Genomic DNA, 25,838 nt, shown 5'->3' with positions numbered 1-25,838 from the left:
TTCTCTCCAAAGGCTCTAAACAACACAATTGCTAGCAGTTACAAGTTACCACACAGCCCTTTAAGGAAGCATGTTTATTGTTAAGGTGGGAACATTTCAGAGAGAACATATTAAAACCAATAAAAGAACCTACACACATGCTAAAAAGCTTACCAGAGGTCACCCCAGATCCAACCTTGGGCTCTGGTAGGTGTCAGTCCTTCAAAACCTGTAATTGGATTTTCCCCATGGCTACAAATTCATAACCGTCTGATTCAGAACCAGAACAACTATGAATACTTCAGTCTTTCCTTTATACATCTTGGGCCTTGGATCTTGGCCTCAGGTGATCAGCAAACAATAACCCCTCAGGCCATAGCTTCAGAAGGCTTGCTTTTTGCATAACCGAAGATGGGCAATTTGCATTAACCTCTCCCCAGGCGTTCCCAAGGAAATCCAGTTCACACATTGTCCCAAAAGTCAGGTTTTCCTTCTTTGGTACAAAGAAAAGGAATACTAGTGGCACCTTAGAAACTAACCAATTTATTTGAGCATAAGCTTTCGTGAGCTACAGCTCACTTCATCGGATGCTGTAGCTCACAAAAGCTCATGCTCAAATAAATTGGTTAGTCTCTAAGGTGCTACTAGTGCTCCTTTCCTTTTTGCGAATACAGACTAACACGGCTGCTACTCTGAAACTTGTTTGGTACATTTTCCATATATTCCTTTGAACCCCCAGGTCTCACTTCTGTCACATGTCCCCATCTTGAGAGGTTATATACAATCCCAGACTACAATAATAAATGAACCATTCATTTAATACAAGTGACCCCAAAGATACATGAACTTATTTCAGTAAGGTCTCCCAAGGATATCACAGGGAATTGCCATATCTATTACAATCTGAAACCATTTTGTCTTTCCACTTTTTCTGCTGGGGAGAGTGGGAGTTAGTCAAGGTTCAAATAAGCAATCAAACCACTTGTTTTGGGAATAAACATCTGATTTGGTTTTGCAGCTTGTAAATAAAAGCTGGTTTCAGAGTAGCAGCCGTGTTAGTCTGTATCCGTAAAAAGAAAAGGAGGACTTGTGGCACCTTAGAGACTAACAAATTTATTTGAGCATAAGCTTTCGTGAGCTACAGCTCACTTCATCAGATGCATGGGTATCTGATGAAGTGAGCTGTAGCTCACGAAAGCTTATGCTCAAATAAATAAAAGCTGTTCAGGTTAATCTTTTAGTAGTCTAGTCTAAATTTCTAAAGTATCTTAATTCTTCAATATTGGCTGTAATTGTTCATGTTATGCATCAGAAAAGACCCCAAAGGGACTGGGATTCAGTTGTTTTTAGCATTACTCACTATTTCTTTGGAAACATGACTTCCAGAGTTTTGCATGTAAAGTTGTGCAGTTTTAATGAGAGTAGTATGTGGAGTCTGCTGGTTTCCAGACTACACTGGAACTAGTGACCTGTGGGGGTTGGAACTTCATTGGCAGGCACGCCATTTATTTTCCTTTGGCTGCATAAAAAGTAGCACAATAACTTGAATTATGCATATGAGTCTAGTCTTCCTTTCTATGAACTGATTGATGAATAGTTTTGTTATGCAAAACAAAGGGGATCTTTTTTGAGCATTTCCTGCTCTTCTTGTGGGGTGTGAAAATCTAAACAGTAATGGATCTCCAACTGCTTCCACAAGGGCGCAAGTCACTGTACCAGCTACTCAGGAGTTGGCTACACTTGCGAGTTACAACAAAATAAAGGAGTCCTGGGCACACTAGCTCACTACCAAGGCACCCTGGCAAGGCATGTCGAGTGCTCTGACTCTGTGGCTACAGCGCTGCTGGTACTCCGCCTCGGCGAGTGGAATAACATTTGCTATGCCCCCGCTGGAGCACCGCAGCACCAGTGTAGACAAAGTGTTGCATTACTGCGCTCCGATTAGCCTCCAGAACCGTCCCATAACCCCCTTAAGTCAAGTGGCCACTTTTGTCATTGTTTTTGAATCACTGTAGGAATGGGGATATGCCCTTTGAAAGCTCTGTTTCTGAGAGCTGGCATGCTTATCTGCTCCAAGACAAAGCAACCATTAGTGTGGAATGCTGTGTGGTGGTGGTGGGGGTCTGCTGCTGTCTTAACTTACAAGACAGCATGCTGACATGCTCTCAGCCCCCCCCCCCCCAAAACCTACTCTCCACCCCACCCCCCCCACATACACACAACACACTCCTGTCACAGACACACACACACCCCCGCCATTTGAAAAGCACGTTGCAGTCACTTGCATGCTGGGATCGCTGCCCATAATGCACTGCGCCCAATGCCACTGCCGGTGCTGCAAATGTGGCCATGCCAGCACGCTTGAAGCTGTCAGTGTGGACAGACTGTAGCGCTTTCCCTACTGCGCTTTACAAAGTCTGGTTTGACTCAAAGCGCTCTACATCTGTAAGTGTAGCCGTGCCCTCAGTATTAGTAGGACATCACTATGAGGAAATTATTATTAGTTTCGAAGTGAGAAATTTTGGTGGATGTTCTTATTGCTCATTTACCTCTGTTCCTTTGCGTGCATTTGGAGGGAAAAAAAAGTCATGACTGCAAAATCCATTTTTTCTCTGTATCGTGGGAACTTTTCCTTTGTTCATTTTTACTGTTGTAACAGAAAACCAAGGTCTCCAGCTTTCCATTACAAATATCCAAAAGTTCTGGACGCCCGGTCAAGGTTTTCTGTTGGATGTATTGGTATGTTTGGGATCCAAATTATTTAATTTGGTTAAATTGGTTAGTCTCTAAGGTGCCACAAGTACTCCTTTTCTTTTTGCGAATACAGACTAACACGGCTGTTACTCTGAAACCTGAAATTATTTAATGACTTTAATGAAAGTCTAGGCTTCTTACTCTGTGTGATTTATAAATTCAGTTTAGTGGTGAAGTAACTAGCACCGGAGTTGGAGGCATTGATTAATTTATAGCTAGTGGAATTATTTGGAAATCTAATATTCCTGATTAGTTCATTTGTTCTGTTTGGAAAAGTGCTTTGACCTGGAGCCATAATGTCTTGCTATAAAGTACTTTGGTCATTGGTTCAGTCACATACATAGCTTGATTTATGTCAATAGTATTGGAGAATTTCAGCAATCCAGATTATAGAAAAGTATATCTGGGAATACTAGAAAAGCAAACACTGTCATCAGATAAATATCACCCAAGAAGGTGTTTTGGGGTTTTTTTTCCCTCCAGAAAGTAAAATGTCTTGCAGATTGTCACTTCATACTGTGGAGAGGTTATACTTAAACCCTACTTTTCTATGGTTGCACTGCTGAATAGCCATGCCAGGAGACTAAAATTCAGAATGCAACTGGAAACCAGGTTTTCCAAGAAAATGAAAGATGGATCAAGGAGTACAATCAAGCCTTTTGCTTCAGGAGAGACACTTGCATCAAACAGCCAATCTTTCCTTCTTATCAGAGATGGGGAAAACTGCAAAAAGTTCCCAGTTTCTAGACTGGATGGCCAGAAGGGGCCATAGTAACTATAGTCTGAGCTCCTGTATAACTCAGGCTATTGAAGTTCCCTAACATAATTCCTTGAGCAGATATTTTAGAAAAGTATCCAATCTTGATTTAAAAATTGCCAGTGATGGAGAATCCACCATGAGTCTTGGTAAATTTTTCTAATGGGTAATTACCCTCTCTCAAAAATGTACACTGTATTTACAGTCTGAATTTCTCTAGCTTCAACTTCTGGATTCTGTTTTACCTTTCACTGCTAGATTGAAGACCCCATTATCAAATACTTGTTCCTCACATAGGTATTTATAGCCTGGAATCAAGTCACTACTTAACCTTCTTTGTTAAGCTAAATAGATTGGGCTTTGTGAGTCTGTCACTATAAGGCATGTTTTTTAATCCTTTAATCTATTCTCATGGTTCTTCTCTGAACCCTCTCCAGTTTATCAACCCCATTCTTGAATTGTGGATACTGGAACTGGGCATAGTATTCCAGCAACAGTCACACCAGTGCCAAATACAGAGGCAAAATAACCTCTCTGCTGCTACTCAAGAGCCCTCTGTTTATGCATTCAAGGGTCACATGAGCACTTTGGGCCACAGCATCGCACTGGGAGCTCATGTTTAGCAGATTATTCACCATGACCCCCAGATCTTTTTCGGTGTCATTGCTTCCCAGGATAGAATCTCCCATTGTGTAAGTATGGCCTTATGTTCTTTGTTCCTAGATATATAGGTTTGCATTTAGCCATATTAAACAACATATTGTTTGCCTGAGCCCTGCTTATCAGCAAATCCTGATTGCATGCAGTTTTTGCCTCACATGTTAGTTGTGTAAGGATCCAGTCATCCTGTTCTCAGGTGTGATTTGGTGGTCTGTGGCACATACCAGCTAATACCCCATCTTGTGCTTTATTAGGATATTGATCCATAAGCACTCATGATCATTTTCATACGTTTATTTTAGAATGGAAGAACTGCATCCCTTGATGTGTTGTTTCATCATCCACTTTATTATGCATTAGGGACTCGCTCTCAATGAGATTTGTATGATATTCCACATGTTTGATTCCAGAACCTATCTGTGAAATGGCTATTTGGAGTTATGGGTGGAGTTCCTTTGTAAACGTGAACTGTGGCTATCAAATGGAAACACACAGCTACAACTCCTGAAATTAGATTATAAACTATTAATGGGGTGTGATGTATGTTTAGGAAGGGTAGTCTTGTTAAAACCCCGGACTGGATGCTGGGATACCTGAGTTCAGTTGCCAGATCAGTCATTGACTTGCTCTGTTACCTTAGGCAAGTTGATTGACCTCTTCAAACTTCAATATCCCCATTTTATATATGGGGATAACACGTCACCACCTGATGGTGTTGAATGTTACAGTACTGCAAAATGTTAAAAAACCTGTAAGCTTTATAAGGGGCTTATATCAGAAATACTTGTTTTCCAATGTGGAGGTAAACTATGTGAGGGCAGAAAAAGGGGATAATTTGTGTGGGAAATAGAAAATGTAACTAGGTAGCATGGAGGGAGAACTATTAACTTGAGACTAAAAGCCAGTGAGTATTTTCTCTGGCTCTGCAGTTGATTTCTGATGTGTGTTTAGAGCACTCTTCTTAAGGGACTGACATTTTTCTGATATATAAAATGGCATCGGTGAAAACTGGTGGTGTAACTTATGGATCATACTTCTGAGTAATCTAAAGATTTTAATTTATATTCTTTAAAATATGTTGGATTTTCTTTTGTTATAAAGCATTCGTTTGTGAAAACTCATCTTTTGTATTTGTCATACCTTGGATGCAAATTTGTTTTCCAGCAATCAGTGAAATATATAGGTTTTAATTATTTTTTCACTCTCCATTGTTTGTCACACCCTTTTGAGAGTTTGCTGCTTGGCAAACATCTTTTCCTTCCTATCTCCATGTTTTCAGTGGTCTATGTTTTTCCTTTGTTTGGGTCAGCGTGGCGCTAGGAACAGTTTTTTTTTGGTTGCTGCAGCAGCAGGAGAAACACCATTATGTTTCTGTTCTGTTGGCTGTTCATATTTCGTGTATGGTAACAAGTGGAAAAAAAGCATTTAAAATCTAGACATTTCCCACAGGTTTATGATAACTAGGACACATTTTTATAATGTTCCTTTTAAAAACAGACAGCCTTTTCTTTTTCTTTTTTTGAACTAGTGTTTAGGGTTTTGGTTTGTTTTTTGTTCTGTTTTCTTATGTAAATTTGATTCTGGAGTGTCAGTTCTCCCTCATTTGATGTTTACAACCAACATTCTGGGTATATTACAATCATGGATACAATTTTTTCATGGTAAAATTAAGCAAAAATCACAGAACAGTCATGGGGGGGTGGGACAAATCAGGGTATGGTCACAGCGGGGCTGAAGCCAAAGCCAGAGCCCCGCTGTCCTGGGCTGACAGCCAGAGAAGTCATGGAGATCTGTTAAAGTCACAGAACCCATGACCTCCGTGACCAAATCGTATCCTTAATTACAACCAAGTGATTGAGTAAATGGGATTATAATTTGCCCTTCCCAAGGAGGTCTCGGTACTTCTTACTTTTTGTCTACCCTTGTAAGAGTTTAACCAGAACATGTTCCCCCCTCCTTTCTCCCATTCAAGGCTGTTTTAAGAGATGCCAGTTCAGAGAAGTTCTTGGGGTTTCACCAGTTCTTCTGCCAGGGTCATCATATTCTAATAATTTCTTACTTCTCAGTTAGAGACTTTGCATGATGTTTTGGTCTCTTTTCCAGAAATTTTGTGTGTTGCAGAACCTGTAAACAGTTGGTGAAAGTGGATACTCAGATGCTGATTTAGCTTTCAGGAGCTGATTTTTTTAAATTCTACACAGGTGGTAAAATAGAATTAACCACCATTTTCTTCCTTCCTGAAAAATGAGCTGAAATCTGTCTGTACAACATTGGCTAGCAGTGTTTAGGTGGACAGGACTTTAAATTAGCCTTAAATTGATTTTTAGCCTATGGCACCATGCCAAACATCATGGGGAGATGCTAATATCCATTTTTTGAACCCAGATTAAGAAGAAATACAATTGTTGAAGGGGTAAGTGCTTTTAACAGCATTTTGCAAGCTACCTTTGGGATAGAATGCATTAGCTATTAGCCATCAGCATTACACATCCAATAAGACAGCATGTGATGGCTGTTGTAGCCAAGTGGAAGCAATAGTTAGACGGAATACCTAAACCGAAATTTAGAGTGAAGGTCTCTGTGCTTGGGGGAAGGCAACAGGGGATCTTTGACAATTGAGTGGTGAGGACATCTGGCACCACCAGAAGCACCATGCTCCCAAACACTGCTCTGTGTAAAAACAGGGTGTTGGATAAACAGAGTTGCAGTGCATAGTAAGTATTTGTTGTTGGAATATGAGTGATCTTCAGTTAATTGACTTCTTGAGAATGAGACACTATACATAATTATTATAAATATAAAGTATGTATTTATACTTTTGGGTGTTTTTCAAATATCAAAATAGGGGCTACCCTCTGCCTCATGACAAAAATGTATGATACCTAAATTCTTGCTATGCCATGACATTGATTCATGGTATCAGAGACAGCAAATACTTAACCTTAGAAACTGAAGTTCAATTTTAGAAAGTTTAGCAACATATAGTACACCAAATAATCTTGTACCGGGAAGTTATTAAACCATAAATTATACACTGAGTTTTTTTTATTGCTATGCAGCAAGCTGTTGCTGGAGGCCGTATGTTCTGCATTTCATGTCAGCTTGCAAGCATGTATTTTCTCACTCTGCCTGTACATGTAAAGTGAAATAAGACTGTAATTTTTAAGGATTGCTGCTTCTTTCTTTGATAACTTTTCCAAATCAGTACTTTCCACTGGTTATGCATAAAGGCATTGGTCAGCAGTGACACATCTGTTGCAAAACAAACAATTGATGTTCTAAAATAAGAAATTGCACTGTATGACATTTACCCCTTAGGAGGCTTCTGCTAATTTTATAGTTCTATTTTTCAAATGCAGTGTAATTTGCTGGAAAAATCACTAGTGCTTTGTCTATAGAAAACTATTTATCACTAAATACCACAAAACAGGTGAATTTTTAGTAGAATCAGGAATTACATTAAAAAGGGGATCGGACATTTTTTAAAAAGTGATGGTGATACCTGAATTGTACTGTTTTTGTTCAAGTGTGTTTTTCATTCTGCATGAAACAATTGTAATCGTGTAATGTAAAGTAACAAGTATTCGACTGTCCAGGAAATCCAACAAACTCAATTGACTAAATGATTCTATCCTTGTAATTTCACTTACCGGGGGGGAATGGTGCCTCAGGCTGGTTAACTAATACATAGATTGTTCTGTTTCAACGTTACATAAAGAGAATAAACATATTTAATGTCAATAAAATAGATTTATTCTGTCATTTCATATTTCATTGTTTTAGAATACATTTGGATGGGGCCCCAGTGTTGCTGTGTCTGTATCATAGGGAGTATCCCACACTATTAATTCAGACAAAAACCAGTTTTGCTTTATAATCTGGAAGAGCAGCTGTTGTAGAGACCCTAGAATATTGACCAAGCAATTCCTCAGAGCACCATGTAAATTCATAATGCAATTTTTTTGAGGATCCTTGGTGCTGCTGCTTAAAAAAAACTATGTAATACTGTGTAACAGACTTGAAAAATATATTTGAAGTTGCCCCCTTGCTTGCAGTAGGGTAAAACATTTTCTGAGTCAGTGCAGTAACAATAGATATTTATTAGCATTGGCTTAGTAAGGGTGGGCAAGTTTATAATGATTATATTCCCCCCCTCCCTTTTTGGGGGGGAAGGGGGAGGAGAAGCAGCTGATTCAGCAAGGTACTGACTATCTCCATTCAGCCTATAGACTGTCAGTTTCCACGGCAGGTACTCAGGAATCATCATTTTGCAGAATCAGGCCTTGTGTGGCACAACTGACAAGTTTTCAGAATAATCTTTCAAAATATCTGTAAATAACTTTTCTATCACACTGTGAACCAAATTTTTAACTGCTTGATGCCATTACACCTCTCTTAAAAGTTAGGTTAGTTACAGGAGTTTGGAGTTTCATACGGGAAAAATCAGTCTTTGAAAGTGAATAGAAACTAGGGTAAGCGGAGCTATATTTGACAAAGCTAGTGTCTCCTTGAAGTAGTCAAGTAATTAGAACCTTGTTTTCAAAGCAAATTTGGCGTGAGTTAAAGTGGCAGTGTTGTCCAGGAAGATTCCCTTTCAAGATGGTAGGGCAGGTGCAGTTATTTTAAACCACTGATATTCTGTGTACTGTACTCTGATTTCTCTCATTAACCTCCATTAAGTACCCAGCATTTTGCTTATATTCTAATCTATGAAAGGGAATTACAGTGTTCTGCTTTCTTTGGAAGCTCCCAGTGAAAATAAAAAGCAAAGTCTGCTTTAACATTGCTAAATAGACAGGTTGTGTTGTGATTAAAAAACATAAAATTCTCTACAGAATAATAAAATTTAAAAATTGACTAATGTGGAATATGTTTGAAACTTCAACAGACTTGTATGGTTATCTTCTTAGAAAATTATTGTAATAAATAACATTGAGTACATAGATATCATTTTCTGTCTTAAGCTTTCATACACCAGTAGGGCATTACCCGCAGTACTGTTTTTCTTTTTACTTTGGATTCACTGAAAAACTCCAACCATTTTAAAATTCTGCCTTTCTAGTTTGGCTTTTGAATTCTGTCGTTGCCAAGGTGCCTAATATTCCGCACCCCCCCCCCCCATACACACACTTCTGAATAATGTGTGGGGGGAGGGATAGCTCAGTGGTTTGAGCATTGGCCTGCTAAACCCAGGGTTGTGAGTTCAATCCTTGAGGGGGCCATTTAGGGATCTGGGGCAAAAACTTGTGGATTGGTCCTGCTTTAAGCAGGGGTTTGGACTAGATGACCTCCTGAGGTCTCTTCCAACCCTGATATTCTATGATTCTATGTCACGTTTTTAGTAAGGTGTGTTAAAAGCATTCAGGCTTATGTTGATCCATGCAATCTTTGGCTATGTCTGCACTGCGGGTGCTACGGTGGCAGCTACAACACTATAGCGTAAACACATCCTGTGTCCGCGGAAGGCGTTTTTCCATTGATGTAGTTAATCCTTCTCGTTGACCTAGCTGCATCTACAATGGGGGTTATATTGACCTAACTGTAGCACTCAGAGTGTGACATTTTTCACAGCCCTGCGCAACGTAGCTGGTCGATCTAATTTTTAAGTGTAGACCACCTCTTAAAGAAGATTGTGGACTCTGTGAATGAAAGCTCATTTAATTATGCAAGACCCCCAATACTACAGCGGGATGTGCGTAAGTGGTCCTTCCTCCTGTTACAGAATTCTGCTAACTTCAAGGGATTCTGCCTGTGTGGTTTCCATTGCTAGATCAAGCCTTGACTTAAGAAGTAAAAATCCACTAGAAAAGTAAAATAATACTGAGACTTCATTTTCTGAAGTAACAAAACCAAAAGGTGCTTTCAGTCTTCTGTAAGATTTAAATGTTTTTTGTACCCTTGACAGAGAGAAGTAACGTTGACGTAGTTAGCTGTGCCTCTTGTATTTCAGACAGGTTTTACCATTACCTTATCAGAGTTGCAGAGCAGTGCTGCTGGTAAACAGCTTTTATGCAGCTGTCACACATAGCAGATATAATCCTTTTCTTCTTTTTTTTTTTTATGAGGCTGGACTGTTCATTTAGAACAGCAACTTTAATTGGCTTCATGTCATTAAATTTGACAACTGTCTAGGATACTGAAGTAAGACCATATCATTTTCATCTTTCATTTATTATTATTATTTATTATTTATGGATATTCAAGCTCATCAAAAACTGTTCCAATAATGTTTTTCTTTAATGAAAGTGGCAGATCTTTCTCCTTGCACTGAGGTGGAGACAGTGATTTTAGTTCAGCTTTCATCCACAATCACTAACACAAATGTAGTTTTGGTTTAACAATAAAACATAAAGTAATCATGGCAGGCTCAGGTACTGTAGTAAGTTCTATAAGGGTAAGGACATTTCTTTCTGAGCAGGATAAATGGCAGTGCACCACCTTTTGAAAATTGCAAATGGTCACTCCTTGCTGGCATGCTTATTTTCTGTGCGAGGGGCCAACAGGATAATAAATCCTTCTCTGAGAAACCTGGTTTGAATCCAAATGTTATCTTAGGGATTCCTTTGTCAAGATTGATATGGAAAGTTTCCCAGGTCTTGATGGGGGAAGGGAGGAGAGCAGGCAGGTGTCCTATTTCTTAGTATGAACAGTGCCTATTGGTTTGAGCGTGCAGGAGAGTCCAGATTTTGGGTTGTTCTCTAGGGCTTGTCTCCACTTAACAGGGGATCGACGCGCAGTGATCCATCCACCAGGAGTCCATTTAGAGGGTCTAGTGCTGACTTGCTAAATCGACCGCCAATTGCTCTCCTGTTGACTCTACTACTCCACCAGAATAAGACGCATAAGGAAAGTCGACAGGAGAATTTCTCCTGTCAACCCAGCATGATGTAGACTCCGCAATAAGTTGACCTAAGGTACGTCAACTCCAGCTATGTTAAGCACATAGCTGGAGTTGCGTAACTTAGGTTGACTTAGCCCCTAGACATTTGATTGTCACGCGGCGTTGGACTCTCAAATGTCAATACAGCAGATATGACAGGTGCAAGTGGTAAATGAGGATTGGACTATGGTTTCTTTTATTCAGGGAGTTAATGCATAGAATGAAAAATATTCCACTTGGGCACTAGAGTGGAAGGAGAAAGAGTGCCCCTTCTCGTTCCTTTGCCAAATGTGCATATTAAAAATGTAAAGACAGCAGGAAAGTCATGATGCTACAATGTTGCTTTGGAGCAGTTTTCAGTAAGTTTATAGTACCGGAATGCAAGAGAACGTGCTAAGGACATGGTTTATTTTGGTTTTGTGTGTGTTAGATTATTACATTAGCTCATGTCTGGTGTAGATAGAGATGTGTCTGCCTTGTTTTTCAGTATTTACGTTTCTCATGCAATTTGATGTACTCCAGTCACACTGCACTTCATAAGACATGGATGGATTATTAACTTGAAAATGAACATGCTATAAAACATACTTAATATGCTGATAGCTGGCTATTCTGTTTTATAATAACTTGATTCTTATTCCATGCCCCTAATTTGAGCTAATACTTTGAACTCCTACGTCACCTTCCATTCCAGGATCCCAAAACACTATACAGAGGCAAAGTACATCTCTGATCCCTGCCCCTCCTGCCATCTCCCTGGAAGGCACACAAGTGTCACCACTTTTTACAGATGGCTAACTTGAATTACAGAGTGTAAGAGGAAAGGAGTACTTGTGGTACCTTAGAGACTAACCAGTTTATTTGAGCATAAGGTTTTGTGAGCTACAGCTCACTTCATCGGATGCATACTGTGGAAAATACAGAAGACATTTTTATACGCACAAACCATGAAAAAATGGGTGATTATCACTACAAAAGGTTTTCTCTCCCCCCCACCCCACTCTCCTGCTGGTAAGAGACTTGTCTAAGATCAGGTGAAGTCAGTAACAGCACCAGAAATGGGGACCAGGAGTTTTTAATTAATATTACAGTTCCTCCCTCTGCTAGTAGTTAGTTGTTGAATCCAAAGCCTGTTGTTGCAGGTAGTTACCAAGTTGGCAAACTGAACGTTTTCAGAAGGAACTGAACAGCTGCATTTCCACTCACGTCAGCAGTATAGAACCCTGACTCCTTTTTGGAAAATATAGGTCGGGGAGTTGTGGCAACCAACAGTAAGTGATCTTCAAATGATAACGATGTGGCTGTGGGCAAGGGCTAGATGAGTTGAAACAATATAAGCCATTCAAGTCAGTAATTTGGACATTGGAAAGTTGCTGTGTTTAAAGAAAATTAAGTTTCAAATTATCTTCCTTTACTATGAAGTTTTGTTATTTCCCTGTCTAGACAAGTGGCTTCCACTGCTTAATTATTCAAATTACATTTTGTACTTAAAAACAACTGTTTCTGTGGTTTTCTATTTAGCATGCTCTTGGAGTTCAGATTTGCAGAGTACAAGTATGTTAAAGAAGAAAGCATTTTATCTTAGCCATTATTTCATTTTCAGTTAGTTTAAGCAAATAAAGTCAAGTTTAACAGTTGCTAAAACTGAACGATTTTCTGGCATTGAACTTATTAAATTATAATTAGGTTGTGAGCTGTTTGGGCGAGGAATTGCCTTTCTGTAGGCAGCATGTACTTCATTTTGAGTGCTTACTATAGTATAAGCAAACTGCAAGTTTTTATTTGCTAAATTGGTGGTAAAACAGAACTGGCCAGATTGGGAGTAGGTAAAAATTAATTTTTCTTTCCCTAACTAAACACATCTTCTGACAGAAACTCTACAAAGCATTATTCTTTTTCCTGGTCTCTGAGAATGCTGAGCCTAATTGGTTCTGTGGCATTTGAACATTACGGTGTACATGTAAGCTAATTTTTTTTTATTCCATTGATTACTAAATGTTCCTAGCTTTATGGTAGATGCTTTACAGACATCTATGAAGACAAATGAAGTGTTTCTTTTGGTAGAGACCAGTATTTTTGCTTGCTGGGCTTGGCAACGTATTGTGTGATCTGTGGTATAGAAGTTCTCTCTAGGATTCTTGAGTGTCATGTAGCAGGCTACGAGTTTTCAGCTATGATGGTGTCTACAGAATTTGCCTGGATATGTTGGGATTATTTTCTGCTTCAATCCTTTCACATGTGTTAAAGTAATAATTATAGATTCCTTGAAAGATATTCCAAAAAGGAATTGGGAAGGGAGGGAATCCTGAGAGATAATGTAATAGAGGCCACAAGGAAAAAAAGAGGAGAAACAGTTCTAGAAAAACGCACTGCATGTAAACTTCAGAAATGTTCTTGTTTTGACCCATGTCTTGGCATAGGAAAATGTTCTTAAAAATGGGCTGGAACGTAAAACTTCTGATCTATAATCTCAGCTTCAGTACTGCAGTCTTGAGTGCATTACCTCTCTGCTTCACTTTCCCTGTCTGTAAAATGGGGAATAATAAAGCTTGCTTACTTCATGGGTGTGTTGGATTAATGCTTATGATAAACTACTCTGAAGATAAAAAGCAGTATTAAATAATAAGCATTAAATTAAGTGGAGCTTTTTAGTTGAAAGAGAAATTTGTATGGAATACATAAAATAACCGTACAAAAAGATACCTATGAGATAAGTATGCTGGGGAATAAGCTATAAAAATAGAAAAGGGTTTTTCTAGTAAAAGGAGAAAACTGATCTAACATGAGTGAATTTTTCCTCTCATAAGATTATGAAAGGCAGCACACTCTCACAGAGCTTATTTTTCATAGAACATAAGACAAATTTCCCTGTCTTCCATCGAGTCAAAACAGATCACAATAAAAATGCATCCGGTGAAGTGAGCTGTAGCTCACGAAAGCTTATGCTCAAATAAATTGGTTAGTCTCTAAGGTGCCACAAGTACTCCTTTTCTTTTAATAAAAATAATGAAATTGTTTGTTTAAAAATCTCATGATTATGGGTTTCTCGGAGGATTGACAAAACATGGATAATAGCGTAGACCCAAAGGAAATCTTTGAGATTGTGCATTCAGTAAAGTAAGTGGAACTGGTGGTGAATAGTTGACTTTTTTTTTTTTTTTTAAGTCAGGGTCGGGGTGGTTTGTGAATTTGATATATTAGTTGCATACCCAGAGAAAACGAGACACTTCCGCTATTGGACCTTGTTGAAATGAGTCTGTTTGTGGGAATGTTTGATCTGATTTACTTGTGCAAATGGTCATCTTTGAAGAGCCATTTACGTTTACTCTTATGTTCCATTTTTCTGAAAATTGCAACCCTTTATACAGAATTATGTAATGAAACCTTAATATATGATTCACCCATTAAGCCTTGATATATTCATATTTAAATAGATAGGTCTTCTACAGGAATGTTATGCTGACGTGCACGTGTAAAGTAAAGAACTGCATCTCTTGGTTTGTAGCTTCCTTTAACGTTAAGAGAATTACATGCTCCAGGTCCACTGACGGCTAACAGCATAGGTTAATAATGAAATGTGTTTTGAATTGGCATATATTGTGAAATAGATGCTCCTGGGGAAAGTAGTGGTTTTTTGTCTGGAGAGTTAACTTGTCAATCTGTAGTCATGGAAATGTAGAAATCTAATACAGCTTCAGGTAGTGCCTTTGGCAGTCAGTCCCATGGTTTCCTTGGTGATAACACTGGTAATGATCCAGAAGGGGAGATATCAGGCTCCCATGGTATGCCTGATTGGAGGTACAGGTTGCTGTAAAACACACAATTAATAATTTAGAGAACAATACAGAATAGCAAACCTGGCTATATGAGCACGGTTAAGTAGCAAGTACAAAATACAGGGTCAAATTAAGAAGTTATGTCATGCAGGCATGGAAAATGAAACTGGTTGCCCTCCCACGCTATAATACGGTGTTAAAAACCTACCCATCCTAATTTATATACTGTCTGTACTCTTCCAGGGGCGCATCTCAGAATTTGGGAAAGTCTGATAGAAAAGTTTCAGAGTAGCAGCCATGTTAGTCTGTATTCGCAAAAAGAAAAGTCTATCCTAACTTTGCACTGTAGCAGCTAAGTGCCAGCATTTCAGTAAATAGACTACTTAAATCAGTAATCTAGAGCTATGACAATGACAACTGTTGTTGCCAATGAAAGGTCAAACTTTCATAGCAACTGTACGGAATCCCTTCCCAGCCCTCACAGAAATTGTAAGAATAAAGATGTGAACATTGTCTGTATTCAGCTGTCTCCAGGTACCTCCTAGCCACATCTAAGAACAGAACTTAAGGATGAATAAACAAAAGAATCAGGAAATAGCTTTCTGTAACTTTAGTAGCCTTGACCACTTTTGAGCCTAAACTGGGCTGCTTGCTGTGCTGATTAACAATACTGGAAAGTTCATCCGCATTGGATGACTACATGATAGCAGTGGCGCTAAACCTGAAACCACCAGCTACTTGTGAACTTAAATAAGATGGGCTGCTAAACAGTGTTATTTTTAGTAATACAGTCACACAGCACATGTTTGGTTTGTGCAGCTGGCAAATGGTATCGAGGAGCCTTCCTTCAGCCTGCCAGGGACTTGGTGACATTCTCAGTCTCTAGTTGCTTTTTTATTTTTCTCTCAGATCTGTGATTCTCTGCTGGTCTGGTTTTAAGAAGTAATCAAAAATGTGACTTCACGGCTAGCTATCAGCTGAGTTGTTTTTTCTGAACAGGTGGTGCCCGTGGACATCCATTTCAGATCAGTCTGCAAATGAATAGTTCAGATCTGCATTTCCTCTTGTAGTGGAAGTTATACACACCAGGAGTTGTTTTAATGTGCATAGCTAAACGTAGACCGGAGCAGAAAGAAAGCCTTATCTGGCAGGTAATGCACAGAACTGGATGTCAGGAGTTCAGGTTTCATACTCAGCTCAACCACTGATTTGCTATGGGCCCTTGGGCAAGCCATTTCACCTCTGTGCTTCAGTTTATCCATAGTTAGAATTGGAATAACATCCTTACAGTGAAGTTGAGGTTTAATTTATTAGGTTGTAAAACATTGTAAGTGTCTTGTGTGGAAAGTGCTATAAAATGCAGTATTAGTTATTAATATTTCCTGGACAGATGACTCTCAAGTTTTTCTTGCTGCTTTGAACCTATTAGTTTTTACTCTAAATAAATTCATTAAAATGCAGAGCTCATTATTGAAAAATCTCCATTGCTATGTAACGCCTTAACAGACTTGGTTCCCAGGCGACATGTTCAACATGGGCCGTCGCAGCTTAATCTGTCTTGTTTCATTGATGCCAGCAAAAGCCTTAGGTAAAGAAAGTTTTTAGCAGGTTTTCAATTTAGACTTAGGACTCAGTTCTAACTGTAGTTACACCCATTCAACTGAGGGCAGAATGGGGCCTTAATTGGGTGGGAAGGGATGGATGTATCTGTGTCAGAGATGTCACTGGCACAGATGTTTCGTCTTCTAGTCAAGTGACCTTATTTCATTGTGAAATGGCTGATCTAAAATTTTGTCCCAAAATAATGCTTGTGCCCCTGCATTTTTTCTCCCTTTACAGCCTTAAAGTTGTTCCTTTGTATCTCGTAATTTGTCTTTATATTGGAAATAAGACTTAAATGTAAAGAGACTAAATCTCCAAGGCATTCTAAAGTTACAGGTACAGTAATCGTTTGTGCCACTCCACGGATGAATATGGCTGTGGTAGTGATCAAGTGTGGTGCATCTTGTGTTTTTGCTTTCCCAAGAGATACACGTCCCCTTTACAGCACACCTGGAGAGATTTGAGAAGTGCAGAGTCAGGCTGGCTCTTTTCCCCATTTGTTAATGCTTACTGCATACAGTGTGTTTTATCTTTAAGACTCTTTATAAACATTCTATTTGAAATATCTATTAAATTTGTACATAATACTCTGTCCACCTGCTTTGGTTTAAACCCAATGTTAATTTTATTTTGCGGTGAAAATAGCAACAGTCTGAAAGTGGCGCGCCTGGCTATAATTGCCACAATTTCTTATGCCTGAAGCAGTGAGTGATGTTGGACGGCCACTCCTTGGTCCATAGGGTAGCAGCTGGGAGTGCAGTGGGGACTGTTCCTGCTGAGACACAGACCATGCTAGTTACAAGCATTTTCACACATTGTTGTAGCCAGCTCAGTTTGGTGCTTCAGTGTGAACAAGGATTTTAAAAATCCGATACTTCACTGTGCTGGCCAGAACCATGCAGCACACTTCTTCCTCAGCTCAAACAAGATTCTAGCACAGTTTATGAGCACTCTGTTAATGCAGACCAAGTTACAATTCTGTTTGAAGACAAAATATGAACATTGGTCTAGAAAGGGAGGAACATGTAGTAAGAAGATATATAGAGATATATAGATACACACACACACACACACACACACACACAACATGAAAAGGTGGAGTAAGAGGCTAATTAATTAAGATGAGCTATTATCAGTAGGAGAAGAAAAAACTTTTGTAGTGATCATCAAGATGGCCCATTTAGACAGTTGACAAGGTGTGAGGATACTTAACATGGGGAAATAGATAAACTACAAAAGTTTTTTTTCTCCTGCTGATAATAGCTCATCTTAATTAATTAGCCTCTTACTCCACCTTTTCATGTTCTGCCTATGTATGTGTATATATATCTTCTTACTATATGTTCCATTGTATGCATCCAATGAAGTGGGCTGTAGCCCATGAAAGCTTATGCTCAAATAAATTTTAGTCTCTAAGTCTCTCAAGTACTCCTGTTCTTTTTGCAGATACAGACTAACATGGCTGCTACTCTGAAACCTAGAAAGGGAGGGTGTATCTACAGTAGGTGCCAGAATTCAAGCTGTCTTTGCTTGCACTCTCTTGTTGGGGATAGTAGAAGTGACTACTTGATCACTGACACAGTTGTTAGCTTGGAGTTTGGGATTAGAAGTAGGGTGACCAGATGTCCCTATTTTACAGGGACAGTCCTGATATTTGGGGCATTTTCCTCTATAGGCACCTCTTACCCTCTACCCCCGTCCTGATTTTTCAAATTTGCTGTCTGGTTACCCTAATTAGAAGGGAGAAAAAATAGTGGCTGGGTGAAGGTAAATGGATTGACTTTCCAAATTCCTTTCTCAGAAGGTGACCAATTCCCAGATTTAAGCTGATAATGATAAAACCCATAGTTTTGTGTATAAAACTGGTTCCCTTAAAATAAAACCAATGGTGTGTAGCTTAAATATACCGCTGCTTCAACACAGTTTCTTTTTTGTGCAGAATTGTTTCCTGATTTCATAATTGAAGAAGCTGAAACAGTGACAGGTTACTGTTGAGGGGTGGAAGGTGTGAGTGCGTGTTCCAGCAACAAGGTAGGTTTATTACAAAATTAAGACCTAACGTCTCTTGTGGGGGAGGGAAAGGGAGTGCCTCTCTTTGAGACTTGGACTATACCGTATAGCAGCAGGGCTTTATAGTTTTAGCATTGCTGCCTCAGTTTAAGCGCTGACTCTGTAAATTGAGTTTGTTTTGCTCACCAGCATTGTTGCTGTGCAAGCAAGGCAATATGTAATACCTTTGAACCTGTATTCTCTTAATCAGTATAAAAAGGAAATTCTGCAACTCCTCTAGTTACTGGATTGGGAGTGTACTCTGCTGATTTTGTACTTCCTGGTCTTATTTGCTACTGCTTTACAAGGTATGAACCCATTCTGCAGAATGACCTTAAGTGTCCCAGAAAGAACAGATACCTAAAATCTTTTTTCATAAATGTTTTTAATGCTTGTTTGAGTACTTACAACCCGTCAATATTTACTGGGTTAAAGTCCATGTTTTCCCTTCCGTGGGCCTTATTTGGGCATTGTGTCATAAACTTGAGTCAGAGTAGCATCTAGTATTTTTTTCCCCTTATAGAACCATGTCAGTTATTGTGTTAATGCTTCATATCTTCAAATTTACTTGAAGTGGCTGCTCTTTGAAAAGCCAAATACAAAAACCAGTAAATTAGGTGCAAAGGATATTTGGAATAATTAGTCTAAAAACATTGGCAACTAATGGGAGTGCATAGCAGTGATAACTTCTTGACAGTGGAAAATTCACTGGGTTACTGGAAACTGTCCAAAAATGAGGTCAAATTGAACCACATGGAGAATAAGAGCTGGGGAAAGTATTTTTTTTTAATGCCAAACATCTTTAAAATGGTATTAAACCACAGCAGGGCTTAATTAGTTTTGAAGTGTTTACTCCCACCAACAACTTGCCTTTCTCTTAGACTGAAAATCATGGAGAAACACTAGTTGCTGGCTGTTCAGTTGTATTAACCTGCTCTGCCATGAGCTATGAATTTTGTGAAAGAGCAATGTTCATGCCATTAAAATGGATACCTCTTAGCAAGGAAGGGCATCAAGATAGTTCAACCACAAACTTAAAAAAGGTAGGGGAGAGAGAATAGCTACAATGAGTGGGGATGTCTGAACCACAAAGCTTTTAAAGGATTTCATTGTAAAGAAGGATTTAATTTTAGCACTGAAAAAATCTTCAGCTGTTTGAGTTCAGTCCCAAAGTTCAACACTTGTAAAATATTAACCTCCCTTACAGTGTGTACATATTGCACCACCAGATCTCTGCAGTCTGTGCCAACAAGTCCTGATTAGTGGCTCAACTGAAGCTCCCCCTTCCGTCTTTTTTAGTTTGAATGCCATGGTTGCCTGCAAACAAAGGTCCTTATTTGTGAGCTGAGTCACCAAAGGAAATAAAATCCCTGATTAAATTACGAAATGTGAAACAGAGCCTCACATCCAGTTTGACTTGTCCCAACATCTTCATTGCTCAGAAAGGTTAATTCTGTCAGCTGCACACAGTTAAAAGCAGGTGGTTTTCAATACAGTGCAGCTTGTGTATCAAAGGATAATTTTTTGACTTGTCATGATAAAATTTTGATAAGGGAGGGTATTGTTCTCTCTGTTTCTTACACATGTGGAGGGACACAGGCAAGTTACAAACTGGGAGTCAGGACCCCATGTTCTGTTTTTGGATCTGACATTCACCATCTGTTACAGCCTTAGGCAATTTCCATGACTTCTCTCTGCCTCCCTCTTTAATCTGTAAAATGGGAATATTAACCCTTGTCCTCCATTGTAAAGCACTTTGAAATATATAGACGTACTTAGTATTATTTTCATCATCATCATTAAAATAGTATGTTTAACATTTTCCAAATTAGCTATTTTTTAGCAGATGGCTACCCTAATTTTTGTTCTAGTTTTTAATAAAGTACAGAAATAGCTATCTGTGGTCTGCAGAAAGCTTGCCCACAGCTTTTCCTATGCAGTAACCTTGAGACCTCATGTTCAATCGCAGTAGGATTGACTCTGGCCTTCATCCTTCCGTGATAGATTAACTGAGTTTCATTCACTTAACTATGCGGTGGAGGGCAACTCTGGGACAAGGCCTTAGAAAACAAGTTTTGCTGCTTCTTCTTCATGGGTGTTCAAGACCCTATGGCATTTTTGTGAGAACAAGGTTTTGTTTCATAGCTCTTGGCCAAAATTTGTCCCTGTTTCACTCTTGTGTACCCTGCAGAGCTCTGCTTGTCTCCCTGCCATCTCTGAGGTGGCAACATTTTAGTGGTGCTGTACTAAATGTGTATAGTTCAGGATCCTTTGCATTGTCAATGAAAATAGTATTAGACCTGCACAAAGCACTGTGACCAGCTTATGTTTGCCTGCTCTCCAAATACATTTCTTGTGCAAGCAAGAGCCCCCAGTGTGTGCTTTTGGTTAATGTGTGAAATGAAGTTGAGCTTGATACGTGGAACTTTGCTGTTAGGATGGAGACAAAAGCAAGTGCTATAGTGTTTTACTACTTATCTGAGAAGCCAAATTCTGAGAGTCTGCTCCAGTTCTGAGCACCAAGTGAAATTTCCATAGTTCCGGAAAACTCTGATGTAATTTTCCATATAAAGCCTTAGCAGGAGAGAGCTTTGAAAAGAAAGTTTGTTCCAACAGCAGATTGTTGCCATCTGAATTTCACAGTACCGAGAATTTCTGGATGCAACTCATGATTTCAAAAAAGATGACCTTGCGTTGCCTTTAGTTTAGCAGTACTCACAGCACCCAGTGAAAAGCAGGCTTTAGCTGATGGCTTTTTCATATCTTCTGCAGAATAGCAAGGACTACACAGAACAAAAAGGTAAAATAACCTTGCCTAAATACAAGCTAATTTAAATGCATTTTACCCACATTTTGTGTGTATACATACACTAATGCTTTGATATGGTAGCTGTACACATTTTGCTTTCAATTATTTGCAGAAGTGTCTTAATATGGAAATAGATGAATCAGATGCAGTAATTGAACTCAACAACTAAGCTGCATGTTAGTCCCTGGAAAGCCAGTGACTAAGTAAGGCTGGATTGATTATCCTGAACTCAGTGATGCAAAGACATATCTGAAATATTTCCTTCTAAGTGCTGCTGCTTGCAAGCATTTACACGGAACCCAAAAGGAATGACTTTTGGAGATACTGCTACTCCACTCTCACTTGGCCCCTGGGTAAGTCCATAAATGTGTCCTTATTTTATTTTCCATTTATGCAGGAAGTATCTAGTTCAGATTTTTTGCCTGAGGGCGGGAGAACAAGAATTCTTTTCAACACGTCAAGCAAATAATATTTTGACCAGATCCAAGGAACTTCTGCAAAAAAAGACAAAGCAGTGCAATTCGTACATAGAATAAAAATTTTACTTGAAGTTTTAAAAAAGATAGTTAAATGGCTTGTTTCTGGGGGTTTTCTTTATTTGTAATCTGTGATAATTTAGAGGGGAGCACCTTTCTGTGACGTGTACCTTAAAATCAGGAAATCACAGCAGTTTTGTTAATTTAGCAGTGCTATCTAGTTTTTAGCAAGATTACTTGATTTTAAAATTGTGCTACTGGAAATGCATCATCTCTCATTTAGGAACTTCTCATTTTCCCTGCGCCACTAGCTAAAAGAGAGAACACCTTTCATCAACACTGCAAAGTGCAGGGAAGCACTGCCAGAACTTGACCATGCTGCATTTTTGTTTGAGCCTTGGCCTTCTAGTGTGGAATTTCTCAGCCATCTTTATCAGAATGTTTGTATTTAATAAAATACAGCATCAGTGTTTCACCTTTAAAACCAATACTCTGTAACCATCACAAGAAAAAACTGACTTCTTTCCTTTTTCAGGTGACAGAGCAATCAAAGGCTTCTAGTAGCCTGTATAATCTTAGTTTCTGTAGTTAAGGTGGAGACCAAATGGATAGATGTGACAGGGAATCTGCTTTGCATCTGCTTGATTTATAAGGGTGCTTGGCTTGTGGATAAAAGAACTCTGGTTTCAGATGTTTAACACCCTTAACCTTGCTACAGAATATTTAGCCAAAATTACTAAAAACTCCTAACTCTCTTCAGACACATGTTTTTACACTTGAGAACTATAGCTAACTTGGAGTGAGCACATTTTATTGAGGTCTAACAACTGTAGATGCTATAGAAATATGCAAACTACAAGACGATCAAATTTGTCAACAAGTACATGATGTAGTCTAAGAAATGTTCTCATTTGAAGCATTGAGGATCCAGCGGCTGTGGACCATCTTAATCAGGCTAGATGCCATCAAGGAGAGCGATATGTTGGTAGTAGCAGCTAGTTCTTTGGAGTGCTTCCTTTCTCCACCAGTATCTGCTCCATTTTGCCCAAGTTTAGCTTCAACCAGCTGCTCTTCACCTCGTTGCTGATCTTGTGCAGCTATTGCAGTGCATTGTAGATGGTGCTGACTGCATTTGAGGTAGAGCAAGCTGATGTCCACATATTTATGTTCATCTGAGCATATTTCCGCTACCTCTCTAAGGTGGAACAGCAGCGTTCTGTGATCTACAGATCACATAGTATAACAGAACATGCTGCTACTAATACTTGGAGAATGTGAAGTACTCATGAACCAACTAGACCAATAAGCTGGTTAGTTCCTGTTAGCTCACTACTCTGATTCTTTTAGTAGTGTCAGAGTCATTATTTTGTATCTTCACTGTGGAAGAAACTGTTATGTTTTAAACCACTGAAATATGAATTAATTTACTAAACTAACTAAAAAGACCAAGCAGTTTATATTCCAAGTTGATTTAGTGGTGGTTGCTGTTCGTACAGCACCTTAAGGGTGTGTGGTACTTTAGAAACCAGTAAGCCAAGGCCTGTGTATTAAACATCTTTCTACAGTAATCAGCACTGATTATCAGAAATGATTATGTAATCAGAAATGAAATGTCAAAAAGTTCATGGTATATAATTTTATTTTAATAAAGGTTTGTTTTAAGATTTCCGCAGTATGGCAGTAGTATTTTAACTCATTAATATTTTAACTGGACTGTGGATTATTGAGGCTGCCCAGCATGTGGATGTAAAGCTTCTGCTCCTATTTGTGTTCTTCTATTGAAATAGTTACAATCCATCAGTAGAACTGCCTTAAAGTTTGACTCTGAAAGATAGCTTTGGACTGTATTCTGTTCCTAGATATCGGACTCACTAAACCATCATTTGGAAAGATTATTTCAACACTTAACAGCTTTAACACAAGGTTGCAGACTGGTTTCCAGACAGAACCAACAGCTTTGGTTGAAAATTGGCTGTCAAACCGGCTCCCTCTGTATGAAAACAGTTCCAAGTGCACACACAAGTCATGCTCCGGCCTTGCTCTCTGCAACAGCTCAGGCAGGATCACCAAAACTTTTTTTCTGCTGCTGGATGAGACCTACTTTGCAATGGAGGAAAATAGTCCTGGCCCTTTAAATGTGGAAGGGGGCGGAGGTTGAAGTGTCAGTCAGGACTGAAAGCAGGAAGGAAATGTGACCTCTCGCAGGCTTATTACTAAAGAGGAGCCTCCATAGCTCTCTTTGCAATGTGTAACAGGCTTCTGCTGCACTCTCCACTCGCAGAGCCAGGCATGTTTTCATTTTCTGCCCACTTCCTGAGCTGCTCTCCTCAATCAGCCATGTGAGGCATTGTGCATGTTTCCTTTAGGTGGATTCCCCCCATCCAATCAAGAAGTCCGAACAATAAGGTAGGTGTGCAGCCAGGGCCATTTTGAGTTAATCCCTCTCTTCCGTTTAAAGGTAACTCTTTCCATTAGAACCAGAGTAATCTTCAGGAGTCTTGTCTCACAGTAAATAAATTCCTTTTAAATGTTGCCTCCGTCAAACATCTGAGAATTTATTTCAAGTTTCTACAAGGAATGGGAGAGAGAGAATTATTTATATTCTTAGGATTTTCATACTATAAAGTTCAGAGGCAATCTCAGTAAATAAATCATTTAACTCCTTTAGGACAGAACTCTAGGCTGAGCTGTTCCAAGCTTACAAATGCAATGTTACCATGGTGAGGTGAGAGGAATCTGCCTTGCTCTTCTGTTTTAACCCTTTGAGTCCAGAGGCTGTTTAAAAAGAGCTATATCTAGGAGCCAGCTCACTTGCTAGGAATGAGTTCTGTTTTCTGTTTTTATTGCGTGCAGTTACATTGACGGTCAAAGAAGCAACCAAAAAAACTTTACAGGGAGGAGAGTTTTTGGCACTTTAACCAAACAAAAGAATGACTAACTAGTAAATGTTGTAGACGAAAGTAGACTCATGGTGATAACAAAAAAAAAAAATCCCCTAAAAATATTTAGTTTGATGAAACAAACAATATTCAGCTTTTTTAAGATCCTGTTTTGTGATCTTCAGGCCACTTTATGATCTTCTGCATGAAAGAGAAGCATAAATTTAAAATCTCCGAACAGTTGAAAGTGTAACATCTTCCTAATCTAAGCATGGTCGTGTTCCTATACCTAATCCTGGGATGAGGGAGAGTAGTGTTTTCTCCAAGTGGTCAGTAGTAGTCTGAGGAGCTGATAGTGTTTTCAGACCCTCTAAAACGTGGTTTTATGCTGGATAAAAAGTAGTCTTTGTTATCAGGACTTCATTAAGGCTGGCTCCCTGGTGTGTGAGTCTAGCATTTTGTAGATTGGGTCAGTCAGTTATTTTTTTTTTCAAAATCCAAATTTCTTGGTCATGGTATAGTCAAGGTTCAGACTCCAGAGAAAATAATTTTAAAACATAATACTAAATAAAAAAATTTTGGGGTCCTTTGAAAATCTGGTGGTCCACATTTGACCCACAGTTGCCTATTTATTACCCTTGTTGTAGATATTAAAATTTAAAGTGAATTTTAAAAATGGGGGGAGAAAGAAAAATAGATTCAAGTCCTTATTAACAGAAAGAGCTTTGAAAATGTATAGTTTTAGGAAGTGCAGAGTATTATCCTTATTCTTCGAGGACCATTCTAGGTAGAGACTTGGAGTAATTTGTCAAACTTTTCTTTTTACTTCTGTAAGCTTTGTTTATTGAGTCAAAATAGACTACACAGTAATTTAACCCAATTGGAAGCTATCTGCATATATGCCAGAGTGGATGTTGGAGTGCATTTTAGCAATTGCTTTGAAGTGAAACCTGGACTTTACGGGTGCTTATTGTAGCTAATATAATCCAGAAAAAGGGATGCCAGAAATTACTGTTCTTCCATCCCACTCCAGCATGTAAAACTTTAAAGAGAATTTCACAAGTAGAGGGAGTATCAGCCCTTCTGTTCTTTTGAAATGAATCTCTTCCTGCTTTCTACCTTCATGCATGCAGTTGAGCTTCCATGTTAATATTTTGTCACTTGTATTGTAAATGTTCAGGAATCTCTGCCTCACTGCATCTTAGCTAATGTCTGTG

At 38.9% G+C, this 25,838-nt stretch overlaps 1 protein-coding gene and 1 long non-coding RNA gene across 6 annotated transcripts in view; both read left to right on the top strand.

Moving 5' to 3' along the window:
- The window catches only part of THRAP3 (thyroid hormone receptor associated protein 3), a 70,211-nt gene that overhangs the window by 12,472 nt on the left and 31,901 nt on the right, over nt 1-25,838 (top strand). For 3 of the 5 annotated variants that reach the window (XM_073317341.2, XM_073317340.2, XM_073317337.2), the window contains one exon: nt 18,348-18,439. The gene's annotated coding sequence lies outside the window, so the exon portion shown is untranslated. Of the gene's footprint in view, nt 1-18,347; nt 18,440-21,378; nt 21,620-23,808; nt 24,149-25,838 lie in introns of those variants that run through there. The other 2 variants (XM_073317338.2, XM_073317342.2) reach the window with 2 other exon arrangements.
- On the top strand, nt 1,170-15,111 carry LOC140900361 (uncharacterized). Its single transcript, XR_012155611.2, has 2 exons — nt 1,170-11,037; nt 11,116-15,111. It is a non-coding gene; the product is annotated as an uncharacterized LOC140900361 (long non-coding RNA).

Source organism: Lepidochelys kempii, chromosome 19, assembly GCF_965140285.1.
Source record: "Lepidochelys kempii isolate rLepKem1 chromosome 19, rLepKem1.hap1, whole genome shotgun sequence".
NCBI classification, from domain to species: Eukaryota; Metazoa; Chordata; order Testudines; family Cheloniidae; genus Lepidochelys; species Lepidochelys kempii.
This window is presented reverse-complemented; position numbering and strand designations above follow the sequence as displayed.